At 39.6% G+C, this 23,502-nt stretch overlaps 1 protein-coding gene across 7 annotated transcripts in view; it reads right to left on the bottom strand.

Moving 5' to 3' along the window:
* Positions 1 to 23,502, bottom strand: part of ACSL4 (acyl-CoA synthetase long chain family member 4) — an 82,279-nt gene that overhangs the window by 46,034 nt on the left and 12,743 nt on the right. For all 7 annotated transcript variants that reach the window (XM_072626282.1, XM_072626276.1, XM_072626280.1 and 4 more), the window contains one exon: positions 12,516 to 12,562. The gene's annotated coding sequence lies outside the window, so the exon portion shown is untranslated. The remainder of the gene's footprint in view (positions 1 to 12,515; positions 12,563 to 23,502) is intronic.

Genomic DNA, 23,502 nt, shown 5'->3' with positions numbered 1-23,502 from the left:
CTATTCTCAAGGGATGCATTTTGTGTTCTAGGTGTCCATGTTTATGAAGCTGACTGTATGTGACAGCCTGTGAATGTAGCCATACTGGCACCTCCAGGAGTAGAGGAGACATTGACTGAAACCATTTTGGCATCAATTATCAATACTGATCTTTGTCCTATATATCATGGTATCTAACCCAGAATATTTTTTTTTGTTTTCCTAGGAAATGAATCACTAAATATTTAATTCTCCTTCTTTTCTGTCTTAAAGATAAGTCTGATAGCTAATTCATTCCAGTTACTTCCAATGTTGCCTCTGACAGAGTTTATTAGGTCACAAAGAAAACAAGCATTAGTACTTACTACATGAAGCTCTGGTTAACAGACAACAAAGATTGATTGATCAAAGCTTGGATTTCAAACAGGAAATCATCTCCCCACAAGCATGCAACACACCACCAATTACAGTTGAATGAGAAATTGAAGAAACTGACTGGGTTAACAAAGACATTGCATCCTCAAAGCCAAGAAGATGTTATGTTGTTAAACGTGGGACCTGGCAGTGTTGGTTGCAATTAAACTTTAACTCATTTGCCCTGAATATGACATTTTGCAAGCATATATATAATTTTAAAACCAAGAGTTGAGGATAAAAATGCCATATTTAGAAAAACCAACTTTGTATATATCATATGACCTAAAGTATTTAATTGGTATTCACTCAATTTGAAATGAAACATTATAAGAAGTTGTAAGAGATGTAAGACAGTGATACCCATTTACTTAAACAAATTATGTTGCTAAGTACATGTTGCATCACCAAGAATTTTGTAAAGGGGTGGAGTGCTTAGTTAAAAAAAAAATCACATTTTCTTTTACAAAGCATGGTAAAGATTTTCAGTGGAACCCAAAATATTCAAGAGAAAACTCAACTGCTATATGCAAGAGAAGATTTGCACTCTAAACATACATTCAAACATAGGTGATGTTTCCCAATGGAAACATTCTTCTCTCTGGAAAATCAACTGTGACCACGCCAAAGTAATGAAAAGTATTAACACAAACATATCTACAACCATTAGGCAATGGGTCTAACTGAACCCATCATATCTTGCCAGTCATTCTGTGCTGCTGTTACAGGCAACTCAAGACATTATTAGACTCTAAGGCAAGATTCCACTATAATCTATATAGAAATACCTTAAACCAACATTCTCTCTAATAAAGAATATCACCTTTTTTAAGTAAGAAAGAAAATGCCTAGGAGGAATACATGCATTCCCATAGTGGAACTGGAATCAATACACTACCATACTACTTGTGCCTATAGCTAGTTCAGACTAAAAGAGTCTTACAACCCACAAGATTAACCTAGCCTGTCTGCTTCATCACCTTGAGTGACGTTAATTCCTGAAGTCGCCATCCTGCTAGTTTTTTTCCAGCCTTTCCCAGCAACGAAAGCACTTCAGCAGCCATGTGGAAGGTGGTCTTTCACACTCTGGTGTGAGTCCTTTCCCAGAATGCCTTAAGAATGTCCTCAGGATGCAGCAGATAATGTTGTGTGTGTGTATGTGTGTGTGTGAGTGTGTGTGTGTGTGCATGTGTGTGTATGTGTTTTCTAGGTCAAAGTGGTATAACAAGGAACCTATCTCTATAATGTTGAAATATTGTGGGATGCGGATATGTAAAGTAATAATGGTGCCTACGTGTTCCACCTATATTGTGTACAAGTACATACAGGTACCCAGGCATTCTTTCTTCTAGGTAAAGGCAATATATGGAATGTCAAACTTGCAAAATTTACGTAAGAACACATTATTTCATTTTTATATAAAACAAAGCTTTGCTTCTGAGAAAATTTAAAATGTAAACATATTCAGAAAGCATTTGTTATATTATTCATTAAACATTTATTAGGTATTGAATACATATAATGTGCCATGCTAGGCACCAAGAGATACAAATATCTCCTAACTGCTAGATCCAATGGCCTTTTCTCACTAGTAACCCTGCTTGAGTTCCTTGTAGGTCACCTTCTGCTCTCCCTTTCCTTGGCTTCCAGGACTCTGGTCTCACTTGGATCTCCTCTTACTGACCTGTTCAGACTCCTGTGCTGGCTACCCATCTGCCATCTGCCACCCTTTAACAGTGAGTATTCCCCAGCGATTTCTCCTGTGTGCTTTTCTTTCTTGAGATCATCTGCCCTATAGATTCAATGAATCCCTCTATGTTGATGATTCCCACATATATAGATTCTAGCCAAACCTCTTTTCTTTAGTCTATCTGAACAGTGTTGAATGCCTGTTGGCTATTTCCATTTGAAGATCTCATAAATATCTCAGACTTAACATGTTCAAAACAGGACTTCTCTTTCTTCTCAACATGTTCTCCCACCAAATCTGCATATTTTTGTTGAGTAGCACTATCTTCTAGTCATTCAAATTCACAACCTCAGACTCATGCTGTATTCATTACTTTCCTATGATTATTGATCTAAGACTAGAAGAGACCTCAGAAGCCACTTAGTTCACCTCCTTCATTTTAAATAAAGATACTGAACTCTTGAGAAGCTAAATGATTGGTCCCCAGTCACACAGGTAGTAAGTAGCAGAGATTGGTGTTGAATTTCTGAGGCAATGCTCTTTCCACTGTACCATCTTGCCTTCCTCCCTCATCCCCTAGAGCCAATCAGTAGCCCCGTTTTATTGTGTCAAGATGTCTCTTCCATCTTTCCTCTCCACTCACATGGACACCATCCTAGTTCTGGCTCTCATCACCTCTTGCCTGAACTATTTGTTGTTATTCAGTCATTTCAGTCATGCTGACTCTCTATGATCACATTCAGGGTTTTCTTGGCAGATATACTGCAGTGGTTTGCCATTTCCTTCTCCAGCTCATTTTATACATGAGGAAACTGAAGCAAACAGGGTGAAGTAACTTGCCCAGGGTCACACAGCTAGGAAGTGTCTGAGGCCAGATTGGAATTCACAAAGATGAATCTTTGGCACTCTATCCTGAGCCACCTAGCTGTCCATCTTGCAGATGAAATGCAGTTCAGTTGGCCCTGTCAGTTCCAACACTCCCACAAGATACCCATTGTAAGCTACTTGGGCAACCCACAAAGATCAGATCCTCCCTTTACAGAGGAAAAGTACTTCATTCTCCCTACTAACCTGGGGTAGAGGGAGGTATCTCAAGTCCCTGCACCTTCTTCTCTAGAAGGCAAACCAGCCTGCACTTGGTACTTCTCTGGCTGTAACTAGGTACTGGCAGAGACACAAACCCAGGGCATTATCTGTTGGGGAGAGGGCCTGGACCTGTGATTTCATTGATATGGGGAACTCCTGGAAAAAAATCTCCTCCCAATCCAGGTCAGCACTTTCTCTGCCCTCTATAGCCTTGGTGGGGTTTCGCAGCCAGGCTGCGTCAGAGGGGAGATTTGAACTCAGGTCCTGTTGGCTCCAAGGCCAGCTCTCCATTCACTCAGCATTGCCTTATGTCCTTCTCTGATGAGGATGACTGCCAGATTCCCCTTGCCTTCCAGACATACTAGAAACAAGGGCCTCTGTCCTTGCTGCTAAACTTCTTGGTGAGCAGTGGTCACTTGCCCAGGATCATACGGCTACTAAGTATCTGAGGCCAGATTTTAACTCAGGAAAATGAGTTTCCTGACTTCAGACCCAGTGCTCCATGCACTGTGGCACCACCTAAGATGCCCCTTGGTCTATTACAATAGACCGATTGCCTTTTTTTCTTAATTTAATTTATTTGTTTTCAGTTTTCTTAATTGTCTTCCTGTTTGCACTTTCTTACCTCTACATTTCATCTTCCTCATGGAGGCCAAAATAAGTCTCACCCTACTCAATAATTTTCAGTGACTGCCTCTTGCTTCTATGATAACACATAATAAGCCCTTCAGGAGAGTATGGAAAGTTCTTCCCAATGATTCCAACCTACTTCTCTAGAATTCTTTCGGATAATGCCTCTCTCTTTATATGCTCTACGTTCCAGCCCAAATGGGCCTGCAGCTTGGTATTCCATTTCATCTACCTGCCTCAGCAAAGGCTGTCCCTCATACCCAGGATGCACTCCATCACCCCTGCCTACTAGAAGCCAAACTCAGCAGAGGTACCACTTCCTATGGAAAACTTTTCCCGAGCCTCTCTAGTTGTTTCTTTGTGCTCTTTCCCTTCTCAAAATATCTTGTTTTAACCTGTTACATGTTGCATCCTGTAGTAGAATATAAGCTTCTTGACAATAGGAGTTATTTTTTTTTTTGTATCTCCAGCACCAACCATGACTTCTTATATATATGGTAGATGCTTAATAAATGTTTGAATTAAACTAAAAGATAAATGTCAATTGGTGACACCTACAGGGGATTTGAGACATTACAGCCTAACTCTATTGAACCAATTTTAAAATTAAAAGACAAAAAGGAGGGGGACAAAGTGCTGATGTTTAAAAGTATGGAATCTGGGAATGGATAGGCACTGAAGAAATAGGCATGGTTTAGAAGAGAAGGAAGACAGATGATGGTGGAGAGGAGATACAAGAAATGGGAAAATGAACCAATATGAGAACGAACACACACACACACACACACACACACACACACACACACACACACACACACACACACCTACTCGTAAACTATAATATCCAGCATGCCATGGGGGGGGGGGGGGGGGGGGGGAAGATCTTCATGTCTTTACTGCCATAGGAGCAAGTCAGATTTTATCATGAAAGAGAGCAGGAAAACTGGGGCAATGGAAATTAACTTGATAGGCAAACTGTACGTATTTGCTATGAGAGGAAGCATTCGCTTTCTGGTCATTACATAAGAAGCTAGTTCTCTGCTAGTACAGTTTCCAAAAAAAAACATGATTTAAACTATTCTTTGGGCATCCTGTTGTCACCCACTCCCAGCTAGATGGCGCTATAGTATACAGAGTGCCAGACCTGGGTCAGAACACCAATCTTAGACACTAGCTGTATGACCCCAGGCACTTAATCTCTATGTGCTTCATTTCCTCATCTGTAAAATGAGGATAATGATAGCAAATACCTCCCAGGGTTGTTGAGAATCAAATGAGATAATAATTTTAAAGCATTTAGCAACTATATAAATATCAGCTATTATTATCACCATTGCTGACATCATTATTGTCACTGTTAGCTCAGTCCTAAAGAATTATGTTATGAGAAGTATTTCTGGTGATTTTGTACTGTCATCTAATGTAAAAAAATATGTTTAGGAGTAAGAGCCATTCCCCAATTGATAAATGGTTAAAGTACATGAACAGGTAGTTTTCAAGGCAAGAAGCCTAAGCTACGAATAGCCCTATAAAAAAATGTTCCAGCTCACTAATAATTGGAGAAATGTAATAAACTAAAGCAACTTTGTGGTTCTGCCCCTTTACCCACCAGACTGGCAATATTAACAAAATGAAAATGGCAAATGTTGAGGGGCTATGGGAAAACAAAACACATTGACACACTTTGGGTGGAGCTCTGCATTGGTCTAGTCATTCTGGAAAGCAATTCGGAATGATGCCCCCCTCCCCCCCGACACACACCCGCAAAAAATCACTAAGCTGTGTGTAGCCTCTGACCCAGTATAACTAGTGGTGGGCTTATATCTCGAAGAGATCAAAGAAAGAGAAAATGACTCATATGTACAAAATTATTTATAACAGCTCTTTTTGTAGTGCCAAAGAACTACAGAGTAAGGAAAATGACTGAAAAAATAATGCTATATGAATGTAATACTATAACATGCTATAAGAATTGATGAAAAGGATAGTTTTAGCAAACCTAGGAAGACCTGTATGAACTGATGCAAAGGGAAGTGAGTAGAACCCAGAGAAAAATTTAAATAACAATCACAAGAACACTGCAAAGATAAATAACTTTGAAATACTTAAGTACTCTGATAAAACACAAATCTAGAGGACCAGAGGAAGGACCATGTTACTCACCCTCTACCAGAAAGTGGATGGCCTTGGGGTGCAAAAGGAGGTACACGTTTTTTTTGGCCATGGCAAATGTGGGAACTTATTTTGCTTGACTATGCATATGTTACAAGGTTTGGGTTTTTTCCCTTTTTTTTTTTAGCTGGGGGGAAGGGACAAAAAATTTCTAGTTGAAAAATAGATTTTTAAAAGTACACAAGGGGATAAAAATGAAAAAATATGCCTAAGAAGTGAGGTAGATAAAAGTAATCCAGAAAAATCTTTTATTTGTTAAGAGGCAGAATCTCACACCCATATTCAGCCAATTCTCAATACTAATGGAGAGAGGAACAATGGTACAAATACTCTCAAAAGAGCATTGAAAATTAATTTTTGTACTTAAAATGTCAAAATGATAATGTCCAGCATTCTAAGAATGAACAATTCTTAATGAAATGCAAGGCAATGAGCTGGTCTTAGAGTCAGGTAGACCTAGGTTCAAATTCAGCCTTTGACACATACTGTCTGTGTGGTACTTGGGAAGTCACTCACTTCAGAGTGACCCAGCAACTCACTAAGAGTCTAAACTGCAGAATAGTTGTGGGTCTGCACTGGTAGAGGGATTTTCCTCCCTCAGACTTCCCATCACCAATGAAATCAAAAGTGGACCACCCCTGCCTCTGAAAAAGAAAAAAGTTCACTTAACAAAACCCAAATTAAGACCAAATTTGGAAGAAAATTCAGTTATCCAGATTCTCTACTGTCCCCTCACTCCTTACTGTAGCTGAAAAGTATCAGTTTTGAGACTGTCGATGACTTAACGCCTCAGGAGAGATGTTCTCTCTCTAAGCTCATTGTCTGTCTGGCTCAGGCCTTCTCTGCCTGGAGAAAGTGGCTCCTAGGGAGGGAGGGAAGAGGGATAGGCAATTGTGTGGTATTGTTTAAAAGGCTTTTTTGGTGAGGTGACAGAGAAAAAGGGGAAGATGAAGTTCAAAACCACATTGCAGTTCAAGAGGAGATTAAAAAATCACAGAATGGAAGGGACCTTAGAGATGAAGAACCAAGCCCCTTTGAGTTGCTCAACTCAAATGAGATGTAGAGAACTGAAGAACCAGACCCAAGACCAAGCAAGTGTTGAGCAGCAGAACCTAAATACTCTCCTTTATACCACAGTTTGGGCCATGAAATCCTGTATATAGCAGCAGCTTAATCAAACTGACTTCAATCTTCCTAGAAACCATATGTCTGTGGAGATTATTGTTGCCTTTCTTCTTTGGATATCTCAAGTTGGTTTTCAGCTCTTTATAAGCCCATTCTGGGTAAGTCAACAGAAGAGGTGAGACTCCAAGACTACTTCATTCTGCTGGTGATGGGGAATGAGTTTGAGGGATGTGACCAGCCATGCATCATGGAAGAATTCTAACATCATTTAGCAACTATTCCTAGTTACCAGAACTCCAGCCTGCTGAGGGTATTAAACACATCTGAATTTAATGATTCAAGTATAGCAATCTCAGTGTTGCATCTTGGAACTCTTCTCTATTGGCTCTGCTGAAAAGTTCATGTCTGCAATTCTACATTATGAACAAAAGCACTGAGAGTTAAGCAGGCTCATGTTTGAATTTCTAAAGGTCATAAAGAAGTTTAAACTAACCTGAGAATCAGCCAGTCATATCTGTACCTCCAGCAAACAGAAAGAAATCACCAGTTTCATCTTACTACCAGCATAAGTCTTTATATGTACTTGGCCAAGCCTTTTGCTCTGTAACACTCATGTACAACTTTTAAACAAGTTACAGCAAAGAGACATTTTCACTCTTGGAAATATTGTCAATTGGATAAGCTACCATAAATATCTGGATTACTTTAGATGTTAAAAAAATCATCAGAACCTCTGTAAACATAACTACATTTCTAAAGAGGTATATGAGTCTGAGAACCACCATGTGCTTCAGCGTAGCCCTGGACAAACAGGCAACCTCTGGTGGCTAGACCACCATATGCTTTAGTGTTGCCCCAGAGAAATGCAGAAACAACACCCCACTGGCCTCAGCACATGCCAGACCCCAGCACTAGGAAGTGGTCTCAAACCCAGAAAGAACTCATAGAAGACCTGAAAAAAGGAGCTTAAAAATCCTATAGGAGAGGCAGAAGAAAAACTGGGAAAAGAAATGAGAGTTATGCAAGAGAATTATGGAAAAAAGAGTCAACAGCTTGGAAAAAAAAAAACAATTGCTTAAAAAGCAGAATTGACCAAATGGAGAAGAAAACACAAAAATCCACTGAAGAAAACAACTTCTTAAATACAATTGGCTAAATATAAAAGAAAGTACAAAAGCTAATCAAGGAAAACAACTCTTAAATTAAAAGTTAGAAGTGGGCAAGTACAAGCTAATGACTCTGAGACATTAAGAATCAAGCAAACAAATTCAAAAGAATGAAACAAATAGAAGAAAATGTAAAATACAACTGATCTGGAAAATAGATCCAGGAGATACAATGTCAAAATCACTGGACTACATTAAAGACGTAATCAAAAGGAGGACCTAGACAGCCTCTTTCAAGAAATTATCGGCGGCACTGAGAGGTACAGATCCCGAGCAGGCTTCAGGGACGGGATCTCCAGCGGCCGCACAAGTCCCTCCACCCACAGGTGATGGGGGTTGGTGAGAGAGTCTCTTTGACGGGTTGAGAGGGGAGTGGGGTGCCCCCATAACTCAGGCCCCCCTGGGAGGTAGAAGCTGAGAGGTGGCTGCAGACAGGGGCTCCCCAGGGGGGCGGGAGCTGGATCCATTGGGGAAGGTCTGTGCATAAACCCCCTGAGGGAACTGAGCCTGAGAGGCGGCCCTGCCCTGACCTGACCACCTGAACATAATCCCACACTGAATAGCAGCCCTGCCCCCGCCAAAAGCCCTAAGGCTGGAAGCAGCATTTGAATCTCAGACCCCAAACGCTGGCTGGGAGGATCAGGAGGCATGGTGGGTGTGAGGAGAATATTCAGAGGTCAAGTCACTGGCTGGGAAAATGCCCAGAAAAGGGAAAAGAAATAAGACTATAGAAGGCTACTTTCTTGGAGAACAGGCATTTCCTCCCTTCCTTTCTGATGAGGAAGAACAATGCTTACCATCAGGCAAAGACACAGAAATCAAGGCTTCTGTGTCCCAGCCCACCCAATGGGCTCAGGCCATGGAAGAGCTCAAAAAGAATTTTGAAAATCAAGTTAGAGAGGTGGAGGAAAAACTGGGAAGAGAAATGAGAGACATGAAGTCAAAGCATGAACAGCAGATCAGCTCCCTGCTAAAGGAGACCCAAAAAAATGTTGAAGAAATTAACACCTTGAAAACTAGCCTAACTCAATTGGCAAAAGAGGTTCAAAAAGCCAATGAGGAGAAGAATGCTTTCAAAAGCAGAATTAGCCAAATGGAAAAGGAGATTCAAAAGCTCACTGAAGAAAATAGTTCTTTCAAAATTAGAATGGCACAGATGGAGGCTAATGACTTTATGCGAAACCAAGAAATCACAGAACAAAGAGAGAAGAATGGAAAAATGGAAGATAATGTGAAATATCTCACTGGAAAAACAACAGACCTGGAAAATAGATCCAGTAGAGACAATTTAAAAATTATGGGACTACCTGAAAGCCATGATCAAAAGAAGAGTCTAGACATCATCTTTCATGAAATTATCAAGGAAAACTGCCCTGAGATTCTAGAACCAGAGGGCAAAATAAATATTCAAGGAATCCACAGAACACCGCCTGAAAGAGATCCAAAAAGAGAAACTCCTAGGAACATTGTGGCCAAATTCCAGAGTTCCCAGGTCAAGGAGAAAATATTGCAAGCAGCTAGAAAGAAACAATTCAAGTATTGTGGAAATACAATCAGGATAACACAAGATCTAGCAGCCTCTACATTAAGGGATCGAAGGGCATGGAATAGGATATTCCAAAAGTCAAAGGAACTAGGACTAAAACCAAGAATCACCTACCCAGCAAAACTGAGTATAATACTTCAGGGGAAAAATTGGTCTTTCAATGAAATAGAGGATTTTCAAGCATTCTTGATGAAAAGACCAGAGCTGAAAAGAAAATTTGACTTTCAAACACAAGAATGAAGAGAAGCATGAAAAGGTGAACAGCAAAGAGAAGTCATAAGGGACTTACTAAAGCTGAACTGTTTACATTCCTACATGGAAAGACAATATTTGTAACTCTTGAGACATTTCAGTATCTGGGTACTGGGTGGGATTACATACACACACATGCACACGCACATGCACACACACATAGAGACAGAGTGCACAGAGTGAATTGAAGAGGATGGGATCATATCTTAAAAAAATGAAATCAAGCAGTGAGAGAGAAATATATTGGGAGGAGAAAGGGAGAAATTGAATGGGGCAAATTATCTCTCATAAAAGAGGCAAGCAAAAGACTCATTAGTGGAGGGATAAAGAGGGGAGGTGAGAGAAAAACATGAAGTCTACTCTCATCACATTCCACTAAAGGAAAGAATAAAATGCACACTCATTTTGGTAGGAAAACCTATCTCACAATACAGGAAAGTGGGGGATAAGGGGACAAGAAGGGTGGGGGGGATGATAGAAGGGAAGGAAGGGGAGGAGAGTACAATTTGAGGTCGACACTCATGGGGAGGGATAGGATCAAAAGAGAATAGAAGTAATGGGGGACAGGATAGGATGGAGGGAAATATAGTTAGTCCTATACAACACAACTATTATGGAAGTCATTTGCAAAACTACACAGATTTGGCCTATATTGAATTGCTTGCCTTCCAAAGGGAAGGGGTGGGGAGGGAGGGAGGTGAAGAAGTTGGAACTCAAAGTGTTAGGTTCAACTGTCGAGTAATGTTCTTGCCACTAGGAAATAAGAAATACAGGTAAAGGGGTATAGAAAGCTATCTGGCCCTACAGGACAAAAGAGAAGATGGAGACAAGGGCAGAGAGGGATGATAGAAGAGAGAGCAGATTGGTCATGGGGGCAATTAGAATGCTTGGTGTTTGGGCGGAGAGGGGATAAAAGGGGAGAAAATTTGTAACCCAAAATTTTGTGAAAATGAATGTTAAAAGTTAAATAAATAAATTTTAAAAAATTATCAAGGAAAACTGCCCTGATATCCTGGAACCAGAGAGCAAAATAGGCATTGGAAGAATCCATCAATCACCTCAAGAAAGAGATCCCAAAATAAAAACACCAAGGAACATTATAGCCAAATTTCAGAATTATCAGGTTGAGGAAAAAATACTGCAAGTGGCCAGAAAGAAACAATTCAAATATTGGAGAGTGAAGTGACAGTCAGGAAAACACAGAACTTAGCAGCTGCAACATTAAAATATCAGAGGTCATGGAATATGATATTCCAGAAGGCAAAGGAGCTAGGATTACAACCAATCACTTCCCTGGCAAAATTAAGCACAATAATACATTAAGGCAAAAAATGGCTATTCAATGAAATAGAAGGATTTCAAGCTTTCATAAGGAGAAGATCAGAATTAAGCCAAAAAAACCTGATTTCCAATATCAAGATCCAAGAGAAGCATAAACAGGCAGATTACAGAAAAAACATGGAAAGACTTGTGTGAACTGATGCAAAGTGAAATGAGCAGAAGCAGCAAAACATTGTACACAGTATCAGCAACTCTGCATGATGATCAACTATAAATGACTCAGCTCTTCTCAGCAACACAATGATCCAACACAAGTACAAAGGACTCATGAAGGAAAAAGCTATCTACATCCAGATAAAGACTCTTAATGCAGATTGAAGCATATTTTATTTACTTACTTTATTCTTTTTCGTTTCTTTTCCTTTTTATCTGTTTCTTCTTTCACAACTCTGACTAATATTGAAATATATTTTGCATGATAGCACATGTATAACCTATATCAAATTACCTACCATTTTCAGAAAAGTTGAAGGGATAAAATTTCGGAACTCAAAATCTTGTAAAAATGTTAAAAATTGTCTTGACATGTAATTGGGAAAAAATATTAAATACAAAAAAAAGAAATGATAAGCAGGATGCTTTTAGAAAAACCTGGAAAGACTTAGATGAACTAATATAAAGTGAAGTGAGCAGATCCAGGGGAACATTGGAGACAGTAACAGCAATACTGTACAATGATTAGCCAAATGATTTAATTATTTTCAGCAATACAATAATCCAAGACAATTCCAAAGGACTTATAATGAAAAATACTGTTCACTTCCAGAGAATGCAGATTGAAGCATATTTTCTTTTACTTTTTTTTCCTTGGTTCTTTTTTTGGGGGGGGGAGGGTGGTCTATTTTCTTTCACAACGTGCCTAATATGGAAATATGTTTGCATGACTAAACATGTATGACCTATATCACATTGCTTGGCTTCTCAATGAGGGGGGAGTAGAAAAAGGAAGGGAGAGTATTTAGAACTCAAAATTTTTTTAAAATGAAAGTTAAAAATTGTTCTTCCATGTAATTGGAAAAGAAATAAAATATATTTTTAAATAAAAAAGTAGATGAAATTCTTAATTTGTCATTTAAAAAGGCAAACAGAACATTTAAATAATTCCAATACTTACAGGCCTTCTATTTTAAGATGAATATTTATTTCTTCTGTGATTAAAATCTGCAACAGAAGACAACATGAGTCAACTTACAAAGTGAGGAAAATAACTGCTTTTGGAAAAATCCAAATGTAAATCGGACTATATGAATACCTCAAGTGGTGAGAAGACAGCAAAGGACAGACAAAGAAGAAATGGCTAGAGACATCTATTAGTATTTAGAATATAGTATTAGCATTATAAATAGCAAATATTAGTATTAGAGGTGTGTGTGTGTGGGCGTGTGTACACACACACGCCCACACAGACACACTGTAAGTATTAGGACTCCAAAAAAAGTCATCTGAAGACATTCTGTAAGTGGCAGATCAAACTCTGAACAGATAAAATGTAGCTCTAGTGGGTCTATTTCTCCCTTCTACCCCCACACCTACCCCAGGAGAGGAGGGTAGTCACAGACTCTAAAAAGGCAGGAATGGAGACTATCAGAGTATCTTGAGAGGTCATCTAGTCCAACCTGTCCATAAACAGGAATACCCTTCAATAATCACCCTGAAGAACTGGTAATCCTGCCTCTACTGAATACCACTAGCACTGAAGAATTCATTGTTGTTATCGTTTAATTGTTTAGTCATACTTGACTCTTTGTGACCCTGTATGGGGTTTTCTAGGCAAAGATACTAGAGTGGTTTGCCATTTCCTTCTCCATTGGATTGAGGCAAACAGAGATGAAGTGACTTACCCAGAGTCACACAGCTAGTGAGTGTGTGAGGTTACATTTGAATTCAAGTCTTCCTGACTCCAGACCCAGCGCTTTATTCACTGTAGCACCACCTACCTGCCTCAGAAAATTCATACCTTTTCCTTACGTCAAGTCATACTCTGCCACTCACCAACTTCTCCTAGCTGTTACCTTAGTTCTGGCCTTGGGGGTCAAGCAAAATGAATTTAATCCTTTCATCTAACATTCTATATAGCTAAAGATGGTAATTATGTCCTTCAATTCTTCTCTTCCCCACATTAAATTCCATTCCCCTCCATCCCTTCAACAAATTCTCTTATAGTATTATTCCCCAGGCCTCTGTCCATACTGTTGTACTCATCTGGATGCTCTCTGACTTGGTATAAAATGTGATATTCTCTAAACCAGGGAGCATGGTGGAATTATCACCACCCTTGTTTTTCAAAGGAATCTTCTATTCAGGGAAATTACAGGATCACAGACTTAGAGCTGGAAGTGACCTCAGAGACCATGTCACCAAACCCTCCTCATTTTCCACATGAATAAGGGGGCTCAAGGAAATTAACACAGCTTGCAGCCTGAGGGTGCCACAGGTTTTTTAGTTGCCATGTCATGTTGTGAAATCCAGATCACAGAATCACAGAACACTGCTCTGGAAAAGACCTTGATGTTACCTAGTCTAACCCTTCTCATTTTATGGATGAGGAAACTGGAGGTCACATTGTTACCTGGCCATGCTTCCTTCATCCCATACTTATGAACCAAGTATAATACTTTATACTTTATATAATACTTAATTCCTATTAAATTTTGTAATTTCCTTCTAAATTGAAGCAAGAGACATTATATAGGATTTCTTCAGAAAATTGTTGAGCTCCTCCAAAACAAAACAGGCAGACACAGGAAAGGATTGAAAAATATGGTGCAAAATATGGCTCAGGCTTAAGAAAATGAGGCCAAATGCTTACAAATTACACAGAAGCTTATCTACTTGTGTATCATGCATATCATCATAGAAGAAGTTCTTCCAAAAGATAGTAGAAAGGCAATGGAAATTCAGATGCCATCAAGATGAGAATACATTTAGATGATCTGAATGTCCTGGTTGAATGACTTACCCCAAAGTGTAGTCATCAAAGACACTGATATCAACTTGGAATGAGATCTCCAGTGGTGTCCCAAGGACCTGTGTCTGATCCTATGCTACCTGGATAAAGGTTCTACATACATTCTTATTGAATTCTCAGTTGACACAAAGCTAGAAGAGATGGCTAACATATGGGGTGACAGGATCCAGAAGGATCTTGACAGGCTAATACTTTGGTCTGGAAAATCAATGACAGTATTCATAAAAAATAAGGTAAGCAAGAGGAGACTGACAACTACCAAACAATCAAGATACCTTCCCATTAATAAATGAAAAAGTATTTATCAAGCATTTACTATGTACCAAGCACTATACAAAGCTCTGAGAATATAAGAAATGAGACAGTCCCTGACTTACATTCTAATAAAGCAGACCATAAGTATAGAAGAATGGTGGCCAGGGATAGGAATTTGAGTTTGAGGGAGTCTTATAGGGCAGTCAGCTGACACATCCTTTCCAAAAGAAATGGTACTGTTGATTGCATTACTGTGTCCATAAAGACAAAGAGATAGAAGGGGGCAGCAGGGGTGGGGAACACGACATGCATGTAGTTAGTAGAGCAGATGGCAAGATGACCTGGGAGGGTGGGTGGATGGGATGGGATGGGATGTGAATCATCCTGTCTCGTCTGAGATGGTTTTGTCTGAGATTATAGTGGGTTACGAAAGTTTAAACTCATTCAACGTGGCTCAGCCCCAGGATGAGAGTTCTAAAACTAAACAGAGTAACTTCCTAATAAGGGGGATTTGGGGCATAGATTCTAGAAATCATATGTATACGATGCTACTACAGGTCAGGAGAAGCTGGGTTGCCTGGGCAGATGGCAAGATGACTGTGACAGCAAGCAGAGTACGGATCTTTTGCTGTTTTTGTTTTAGTATAATCAAGTACCTCTGATTGAATAACACAATCTTCCCCACCCATTAATGGTCCTGGGAAGATTTGTAGGAAGGTCCACACCTTTTGTTAATGAGGCACTGGGTTCTCAAGGGTTGTGATGCCCTCTGGCTATAAAAAGTGTATAAAGACTCCGAGATGAGGTTTTTATTTTGGGAACTTAGTTTTGGAAGAACGTTTGTGAGCCAAATGACTCTGGCAAGCTGTTAAGCAGCTCTCCAGCTTTGAAAACCCACATGTTAGTGCTTCCCTCTCTGGTAACTATGTATGTATGGTCAGGCAGTTGCATCTGTCTGTTGATTTGTGATATATGTATTGCTTACTGTCAGGCAGTTTGGAAGCACTGTCTGTTAATTTAGATTTCTCTGTATTTTGTCTGAAGTTCAGAGCGCTGACGTTTTCCCCTGAACTAAATGAATGATACATGTGCTTGATTAAAGTGATTGTTGACCCCTCCAAAGCTGCCTTTCCTTTTAGAAAAGTAGACCTAAGAACCTGTGACAGCAGGTCCCCTTGTGTATGTCAGGGTGCTTACTGTTACAATGACCCAGCTGGATGTCATGTCAATCATCTCTATATGTAACTGTTAGGAGAATGAAGTTGAATCTACGAATGAATGTCAGATCTATTCATTATGGAAGATTCATGAGAAGATATACATGATGGAAAGGCATGAATAGGATCTAACCTAGACGACCAGAAGACCCACATTAGGGAGATCACAAAGTCAATGAGGTCCCAATAGTATCTCAGTGGGGTACCATGAGGCAGGTAAATTGTTCTACTTTATAATGGAGTAACAGCCCTCCTGAGAGTTAATAGTGAAGATGGTTTTGGCTCTTTGAAAAATGTCAGCTCTGGCACAGTATAACCAATGAAAGGAATGAATGAGGTAGTGGATAGTATGCCCCTAGATAAGTCAGTTAGCCTCTGCCTCAGTATATTCACCTGTAATTGCAGTGAGGACTTGAAGTAAGGTTGGAGTAAAGACCTGGGTTCAAATACTGCCTCTGATACATCCTAACAATATGACTATCAATTAACTTCTCTGTGCCCCAGGAAACTACAAAACAAAATGACAGCAAAATTACTCATCTACATCATTAGTGGGGATCTGTGGGGAAACAGATTAAATCACTGCAAGGATCAAAAGAGACATAATGTCACTTGACTATTTTGGAGAGTAGGTGATGAAATTTTAAGGGTGAAAATGGAGAGCATAATAAGTGTCTATAAGCCATTCCCCAATTGATAAATGGTCAAAATACAGAACACACAGTTTTCAAAGGAAGAAAACCAAACTATCAACAATCATATGAAAAGCTCTAAATCATCAATAGAGAAACGAAAATTAAAGCACTACCTGTCAATACCTAACGTATTGACAACAATGACAAAAGAGAAAAATGACAAATGTTGGAAGGACTCTGGGAAAACAAGCACACTGTTGATGGAGTTATGAATTGGTCCAGCCATTCTGGAAAGCAATTTGGATTTATGCCCAGAAAGTTATTAAACTGTACATATTCTCTGACCCTGCAATACCACTACTAGGTCTAGGAACCAAATAAATCAAAGAAGAAAAAGACTGATATGTACAAAAATATTTATAGCATCTCTTTTTTGCTCCCCCAAATTGGAAATAGGAATAGGGCATTCCTGTTGAGGAATGGCTAGAGAAATGGTGGTACATAAATGTAATACAACAGTTACTGTGCTATAAGAAATAATGACAAAGTAGGAAATGGCAAAACCACTCCAGTATCTTTGCCAAGAAAACTCCAAATGGAGTCATGAAAAGCCAGACAAGACTGGAATGACTGAACAACAAAAAAATTTCAAGGCAGCTAGGTGGCATAGTAGGAGTGCTGGGCCTGGAGTCAGGAAGACCTGAGTTCAAATTAGCCTTCAGATACTTAATAGTTGTGTGACCCTGGCCAAGTCACTTTACCCTATTTGCCCCAGTTTCCTCATCTGTAAAATGAGCTGAAGAAGGAAATGGTAAACCACTTCAGTATCTTTGCCAAGAAAACCCCAAATGGGGTCACAAAGGGTTAGACACATCTGAACAACAAGAGAAGTAATGAAAAGAACAATTTAGAGGAAACTGGTAAGAGTTTTATGAAGTGATACAGAGAGGAGTGAGCAGAACCAGAACAATTTATACAATGACAATGATATAAAGGAAAAGAAAATGATATAGAGGAAAAGAAAATTTGAAATGAAAGAAGACATTGAAAGACTTTATAACTCTAATGAATGCAATGATAAGTTGCAAGTCCAAAAGAGAGAATTTGTTTTGCTGGACTATATAGAGATGTATTGAAGAATTTATTTTTTGAGTTGGGGTTTTAAAAATTACCTCAATGCAGGGGCAGAAGTAATGGGAGGGGCAGATTCATTTACAAAAATACTTATTACTTGGGAAAAAAAGTTTTAATAAGATTAAATGTCTTAGTCCTGATTAAGATGAGTGGTAATTAATAATAATCTCCCAATTCTAAGAAGAGAGTATGGTGTTATAAAATGCAGTTGAAGTAATCTAGTGTTTTGATAAACCCATCTAAGCTTTTGAAAGAAGAACTCTATTTGACAAAAACTGCTGGGAAAACTGGAAAGTAATCTGGCAGAAACTAGGCACAGAACATCTAACACCAAGATAAAGTCAAGATGAGTACATGATGTAGACATAAAAGGGTGCTATCATAAACAAATTAAGGGAGCACAGGAAAGATTACCTGTCAGAGCTATGAATAAGGGGAGAATTTATGACCAAACAGGAAATAGACAGGACCATGGGAGGTAAAATGGATAATTGTGATTATGTGAAATTAAAAATGGTCTGCACAAACAAAATCAATGCAGCCAAAACTAGAAGAATAGCAGGAAACTGGGGTGGGGAGGGGATTTCTATAGCAAGTTTCTCTGATAAAGGCCTCATTTCTCAAATATATAGGTAACTGAATCAAATTTGCAAAAAATAAGAAACATTCCCATTTGATAAATGGTCAAAAGATATGAACAGGCAGTTTTCAGAAGAAATCAGAGCTATCTACAGTCACATGAAAAAATGCAAGTTAAAATAATTGAGGTACCACCTCATACCTATCAGTAAGTTGTGAACTGATCTAATCATTCTGTAGAGCAGTTTGGGATTATACTAAAAGGGCTAAAAAAGGGGCATCCCCTTTGACCCAGCATTACCATTACTAGGTTTGTATCCCAAAGAGATTAAAGGAAAACAAAAAGGACCTATTTGTACAAAAATATTTATAGCAGCTGTTTGTTTTTGGTTTTTGTTTTTGTTTTTTTTTTTGTGGTGGCAAAGAAGTGGAAATCAAGGGAATACTCGTTAATTGGAGAACGGCTGAAAAAGTTATGGTATGTGATTGTGATGGAATACTATTGTGCTCTAAAAAATGAAGAGGAGGGTGGTTTCAGAAAAATCTGGGAAGACTTAAACTGATACAAAGTGAAGTGAGCAGAACCAGGGGAATATTATTACACAATAACAGCAAAATTGTCTTAGCTACTCTGATCAATACAATCCAAGATAGTTCCAAAGGACCATGATGAAAAATGCTATTCACCTCCAGAGAGAGAACTAATGAACTCTGAGTGCAAATTGTTTTTCATTTTATATTTATTGCTTTTTTTTTTGGCAACATGGCTAATATGGAAATGTTTTGCATGACTTCACATGTATAATGGGTATCATATTGCTTGTTTTCTCAAATGAGTGGGGGAGGGGCTGGAGGGAGGGAGAGAATTTGGAACTCAAAATTGTTTTAAAATATAAAAAAAAAATTAACGCACCTGAGGGAAAGTCTTCCTGCCTTGTACTGCCTAGAAAAAGCCAGAGGGGCTCATTACAGTCTAGTCAGGAGGTGAATTTAGGGCCACAGCCTGTTGTTATCCAAAGACTGGACATTGTTTAAAAAGAATCAACAGTATTTAATGACAGGTGCTAATAAAGGACAAAAGAACAGGAAGAATTGGAAATTGAGAGGAGTGCCACTAACTGAGGAAAGAAAACAACTCCACATATATTAGACATAATTTTTATGTTATAGAGAAAGTCATGCTCAGTAGAGTGCTAGGCCATTCAGGAAGAGCTGGGTCCAAATCCTCCTGACTGACACTCCCTGACTGTGGGACACTGCTAAGTGCCTCAGAGGAAATAAGAGAGCCTTTGTCATGATTCTTTTTAAGGCACTGCCAGGATTTCTTAGCTGGAAAACAAGACATCCAGGGCCGTTTCTCAAAGATTCCAGGTAAACATACTACTACTAAAAAAGAAAAAGAAATCCAGTTTCTGAGGTGTAAATTTACCCTGTCAATCAGGGGAGGGAGCAAGGGGGAATGGCACTACTGAGGGCATATTAGCACCTCAGTAGAAGACTTTCTAATTCCTCAGTTTGCACTGTAAACCTCCTGGACATTAGCCCACTGTTAAGTTTTACTTGTAACATATAATCTGAACTGTTGGGTGGCACGAAACATAAAATGATTCGACCTAAGGACCACTGACATGTGACAGCAAAAAGTAACGACAGATTGAGTACATGAAGTCAAATATGAAGATATTATGTAAAATTCAGGAGAATAACGTGCAAAAGTCTTCAGTTTGCAAACTGTAACAATGGAGGCTATGCATGTGGGAGTCTCTTTTTAAAAAGATGTATAACATTATGGCTTAGGTCGACATGTAAATACCCAAAATATTATCATAAAGTTCATATTCCAGCCTCATGTTCTTTCCTCAAGAGGAAAAAAAGACCAAAGTAACTTGGTGCATTGAAATTCATTCTCTTTTATCTCCCCAAAGCCTACATTTTCAATTTCTGCATCCTCAGGAGCATAATTCTCTCTCCATTCCTAGGCTTCAAAATCTGGAAATTCAAAATCTTCCATTTCACATTATGTAATCTGTCACCAAGTCCTACTGAATCCTTTCCTCACATATTTTTCAGATCTGCTCTTCACCTGTTTAAGTCCTGGCCTTAATTCCATCTCCTACTTAGATGAGCAGGCTGGAACAATCCCTTGGTTTCTCTAGATCTACGTGGCAGGAAGATTCCTCTTCCTCCTAACCACTCTATTCCCCTTCTCAGAACCAGGAAGTGGTTCCCTACCACTTAATCAGAATTAAAACACTTAATAGTAAACTTTAAGTCTCAGAAATCAATTATGCCAACCCTCCCCCAGTCTCATTTCACATTCTCTCCCCAGTAGGCACATAAATCTTAACTCTGCCGGTAGCCAATTCTTTCACCTCTGAGTCATTCACTTCTCCAGGAAGAAGTTCGTTGTGTTTGTTTCTGGCACTTACGTTCAAATATTACTTACTCTTTAAGGTGAGGAGGATCTGAGAGAGACCTATCTAATGTCTGTGGGGGAAGGAGAAGTCCATTCTATGTCTGAGAAGGGCCTTTGTCCAAATCCTAACTGCCACTTTCTAAATGACTTTCTGGACCTGTTTCCTCTGAGGGAGTACAACTGGATAATCTTTACATATCATTTTATCATCTATAAAGTGAATATTGATTGACAAAGACAAAAAGTAACCAAGAATTAGTGAGTCTTTAATGAACTCCATTATTACTCTAGGTAATAAATAATAAAATAAGTGACCTGCTCAATAGGCTTACATGTTTTTTGTTTTTTTTCCAATTAGGCACACCATAACAGAAAATCTGGGAGGTATGATATCTGCTGATCCAAGGAACTCTGCCACTTAGAGCATAGTGTCAATGGGGCCATATTACAGGTTTGATCCCTGTACATGCCAGCTGGTTACAGGGGTAGAGACTGCTCTCCTGAACAAATTTGGAGCTGGAAGAGACTTCAGAGGTCATGGAATGGAGTCGAACCCAATTCTTTTGTAGATGAGGAAACGGAAACTTGCCCAGGGTCAGAAAGGTAGTAAGTAGTAGGGATAGGATTCTAACTCCCAATCATGTGATCTAGAGGTATCCAAAAATAGGCCTTACTAGGTGGCTGAGCTAGAGCCTTCCCTTTCTGTGTCCAATGACAGACAGCAAAGGGCAGAGATGCTAAAAAGAGGGGTCTGGGTGCTGTTTTCTATGATTCGGGATCTTCATAGAAAGACGGCTGGAAGGAACATTCAAGTATTAGTTCGGGAAGGATTAGGCTTGTTCTGTTTAGCACAAAAGGGCAGAATGAAGAACAAATGAGTCTGTTACAAAAAGGTGGCAGATTTTGTCTTGATGTAAGGAAAACCCTGGAATGAGAGTTAACAGTGCAATGGGGCTGCCTTGAGAGAACAGAAATTTCTCCTATGAGATCTACAAACAGACTAACACTTTGGCCAGGTCCTAAAGGATCTTTGAGGTCTCTAGCACTCAGATACTGTGAGCTATTTAACAAAGTCACACAGAGGATCCAAGATTTCAAGCTGGAAGGGACTTCAATCCACCAATCCACCTGCCTCATTTTACGGTGGAGGAAACTGAGGTGCAGAGAGGGGAAGGGACTGGTCTAAAGATATGCAGGTTATATATCAAGTGGGATCTGAACCTATTCAGGCTTCTTTCCCTAGTACTTCCCTGTTGCCACTGGTGCATCACAAAGGGAACCATATTCAACAGCACTTACACTACTGGGATCAGACACTCACTTTGCTGGCAGATATACCAGAATCTCAGCATTTTAAGGAGCCTCAGAAGGCACCTAGTCCAATTTGTACTTGAAGAATTGTCTCTCTGAGAGTCCATCCTACTTCCGGAGTGCTAATCTTTAAGTTCTTCCTTATATCCCAACCCAAAATCTGCCTTTTGGCAATATACACCTGGTCCAGCTAGCTGCAGCCTTTGTAGCCAGGAAGAACAAGTAGATGTCACACTGAGAGTGTTGGAAGGGGCCTCAGAGACCATACCCCCAAAATAATTCCCACTACAGCATAGCCTACAGACGATTGGTTGTCTTAAGCTCTCCAATGAAGGAAAATACCTGCTGTCCTGGGGCAGCCCAGTCTCTTTTAGACAGCTCAAATTGTTAGGGCATCTTTTCTGACAAAAAGCTTTGATTTGGGGCAGCTAGGTGGCACTGCGGTGGATAGTGTGAACCCTAGAGTCAGGAGGACATGAATTCAAATCAAGCCTCAGACTTGTACCAGCTGTGTGATCCTAGGCAGGTCACTTGCCTCCAAAAAACCCGAAACAAAACCAAATCTTCAATTTATCTCTTTGTGACTTTCACTTCTTGCTCCTGGCTTTTCCCTGTGGGGCCAACTAACTCAAGTCTATTCCCTCTTCCAAATGATAACCATTCAAATACTTGGACACAATTTCAAGTTCCTTTCAAGGCTTCTCTATCCCTGACTAGAAGCAGCAGCAAGCCGCTTTTCCTCGAAAAAAGGGAAATTGCTCTATCAGCAAGCACCTATTAAGAGCCTACTATGTTGCCAGACTGTGCTAGCAGAAGGTAATAAACTATAAAAAAAACAGTCCTTGTCCTCCAAGGAACTTACAGTCTGGGGGAGCCATGGAAGGAGGTTACATACAACACATACACACATATATGTTTATGTGCAGTAAATTCCTTGAGGGCAGAGACTACTTCATTTTGAGTTCATATGTACAAAATAACCACAAGGTAATTTTGGGAGGGGTTTCCCTTTAGCAGCTGGGGAGGAGGTAAATCAGGAAAGGTTTCATTTAAGGGAAAGCACTTGAGCTTACCTCTGAAGGCAGCTGGGAATTCTAAGGGGCAGTACAGAAGGAGCAAGTGCATTCCAGGTACTGGGGACAGGGTGCACAGATGTAAGGACATTTGAGATGGAAGGCCATGTATGAGGAAGAACAAGAGGATCAGTCTGGCTGCACTGAAGAATGAATCAGAGAAGAGCAGTAATACATAATAAGCTAGAAAGAAAGGCCAGAGCCAGACGACAGGGGGCTTTCAATGCTCAATAGAAGACTCAGTAGTTGCTCCTAAAAGTAATTGGGAGCCACTGGAGATTACTGAGCAGGACAGAGACAATGTCAGACCTGCTTTAGGAAAATCACTTTGGCAGCTATGTAGAGAATGGATTGGACAAGGAGGAAATTCAGTCAGGAGGATCAATGAAGCTATTATTGCTCTAGTTCAGGAATTCTTAAACTTTTTCCACCTGTAACCCCTTCAGTGCTTCTTAAACCATGGATTGAGACCCTATATGAGTCTAGTCCAGGTTCAAGTTGATAAAGCCCTAT

This window comes from Notamacropus eugenii, chromosome X (assembly GCF_028372415.1).
Source record: "Notamacropus eugenii isolate mMacEug1 chromosome X, mMacEug1.pri_v2, whole genome shotgun sequence".
Classification (NCBI taxonomy): Eukaryota; Metazoa; Chordata; class Mammalia; order Diprotodontia; family Macropodidae; genus Notamacropus; species Notamacropus eugenii.
This window is presented reverse-complemented; position numbering and strand designations above follow the sequence as displayed.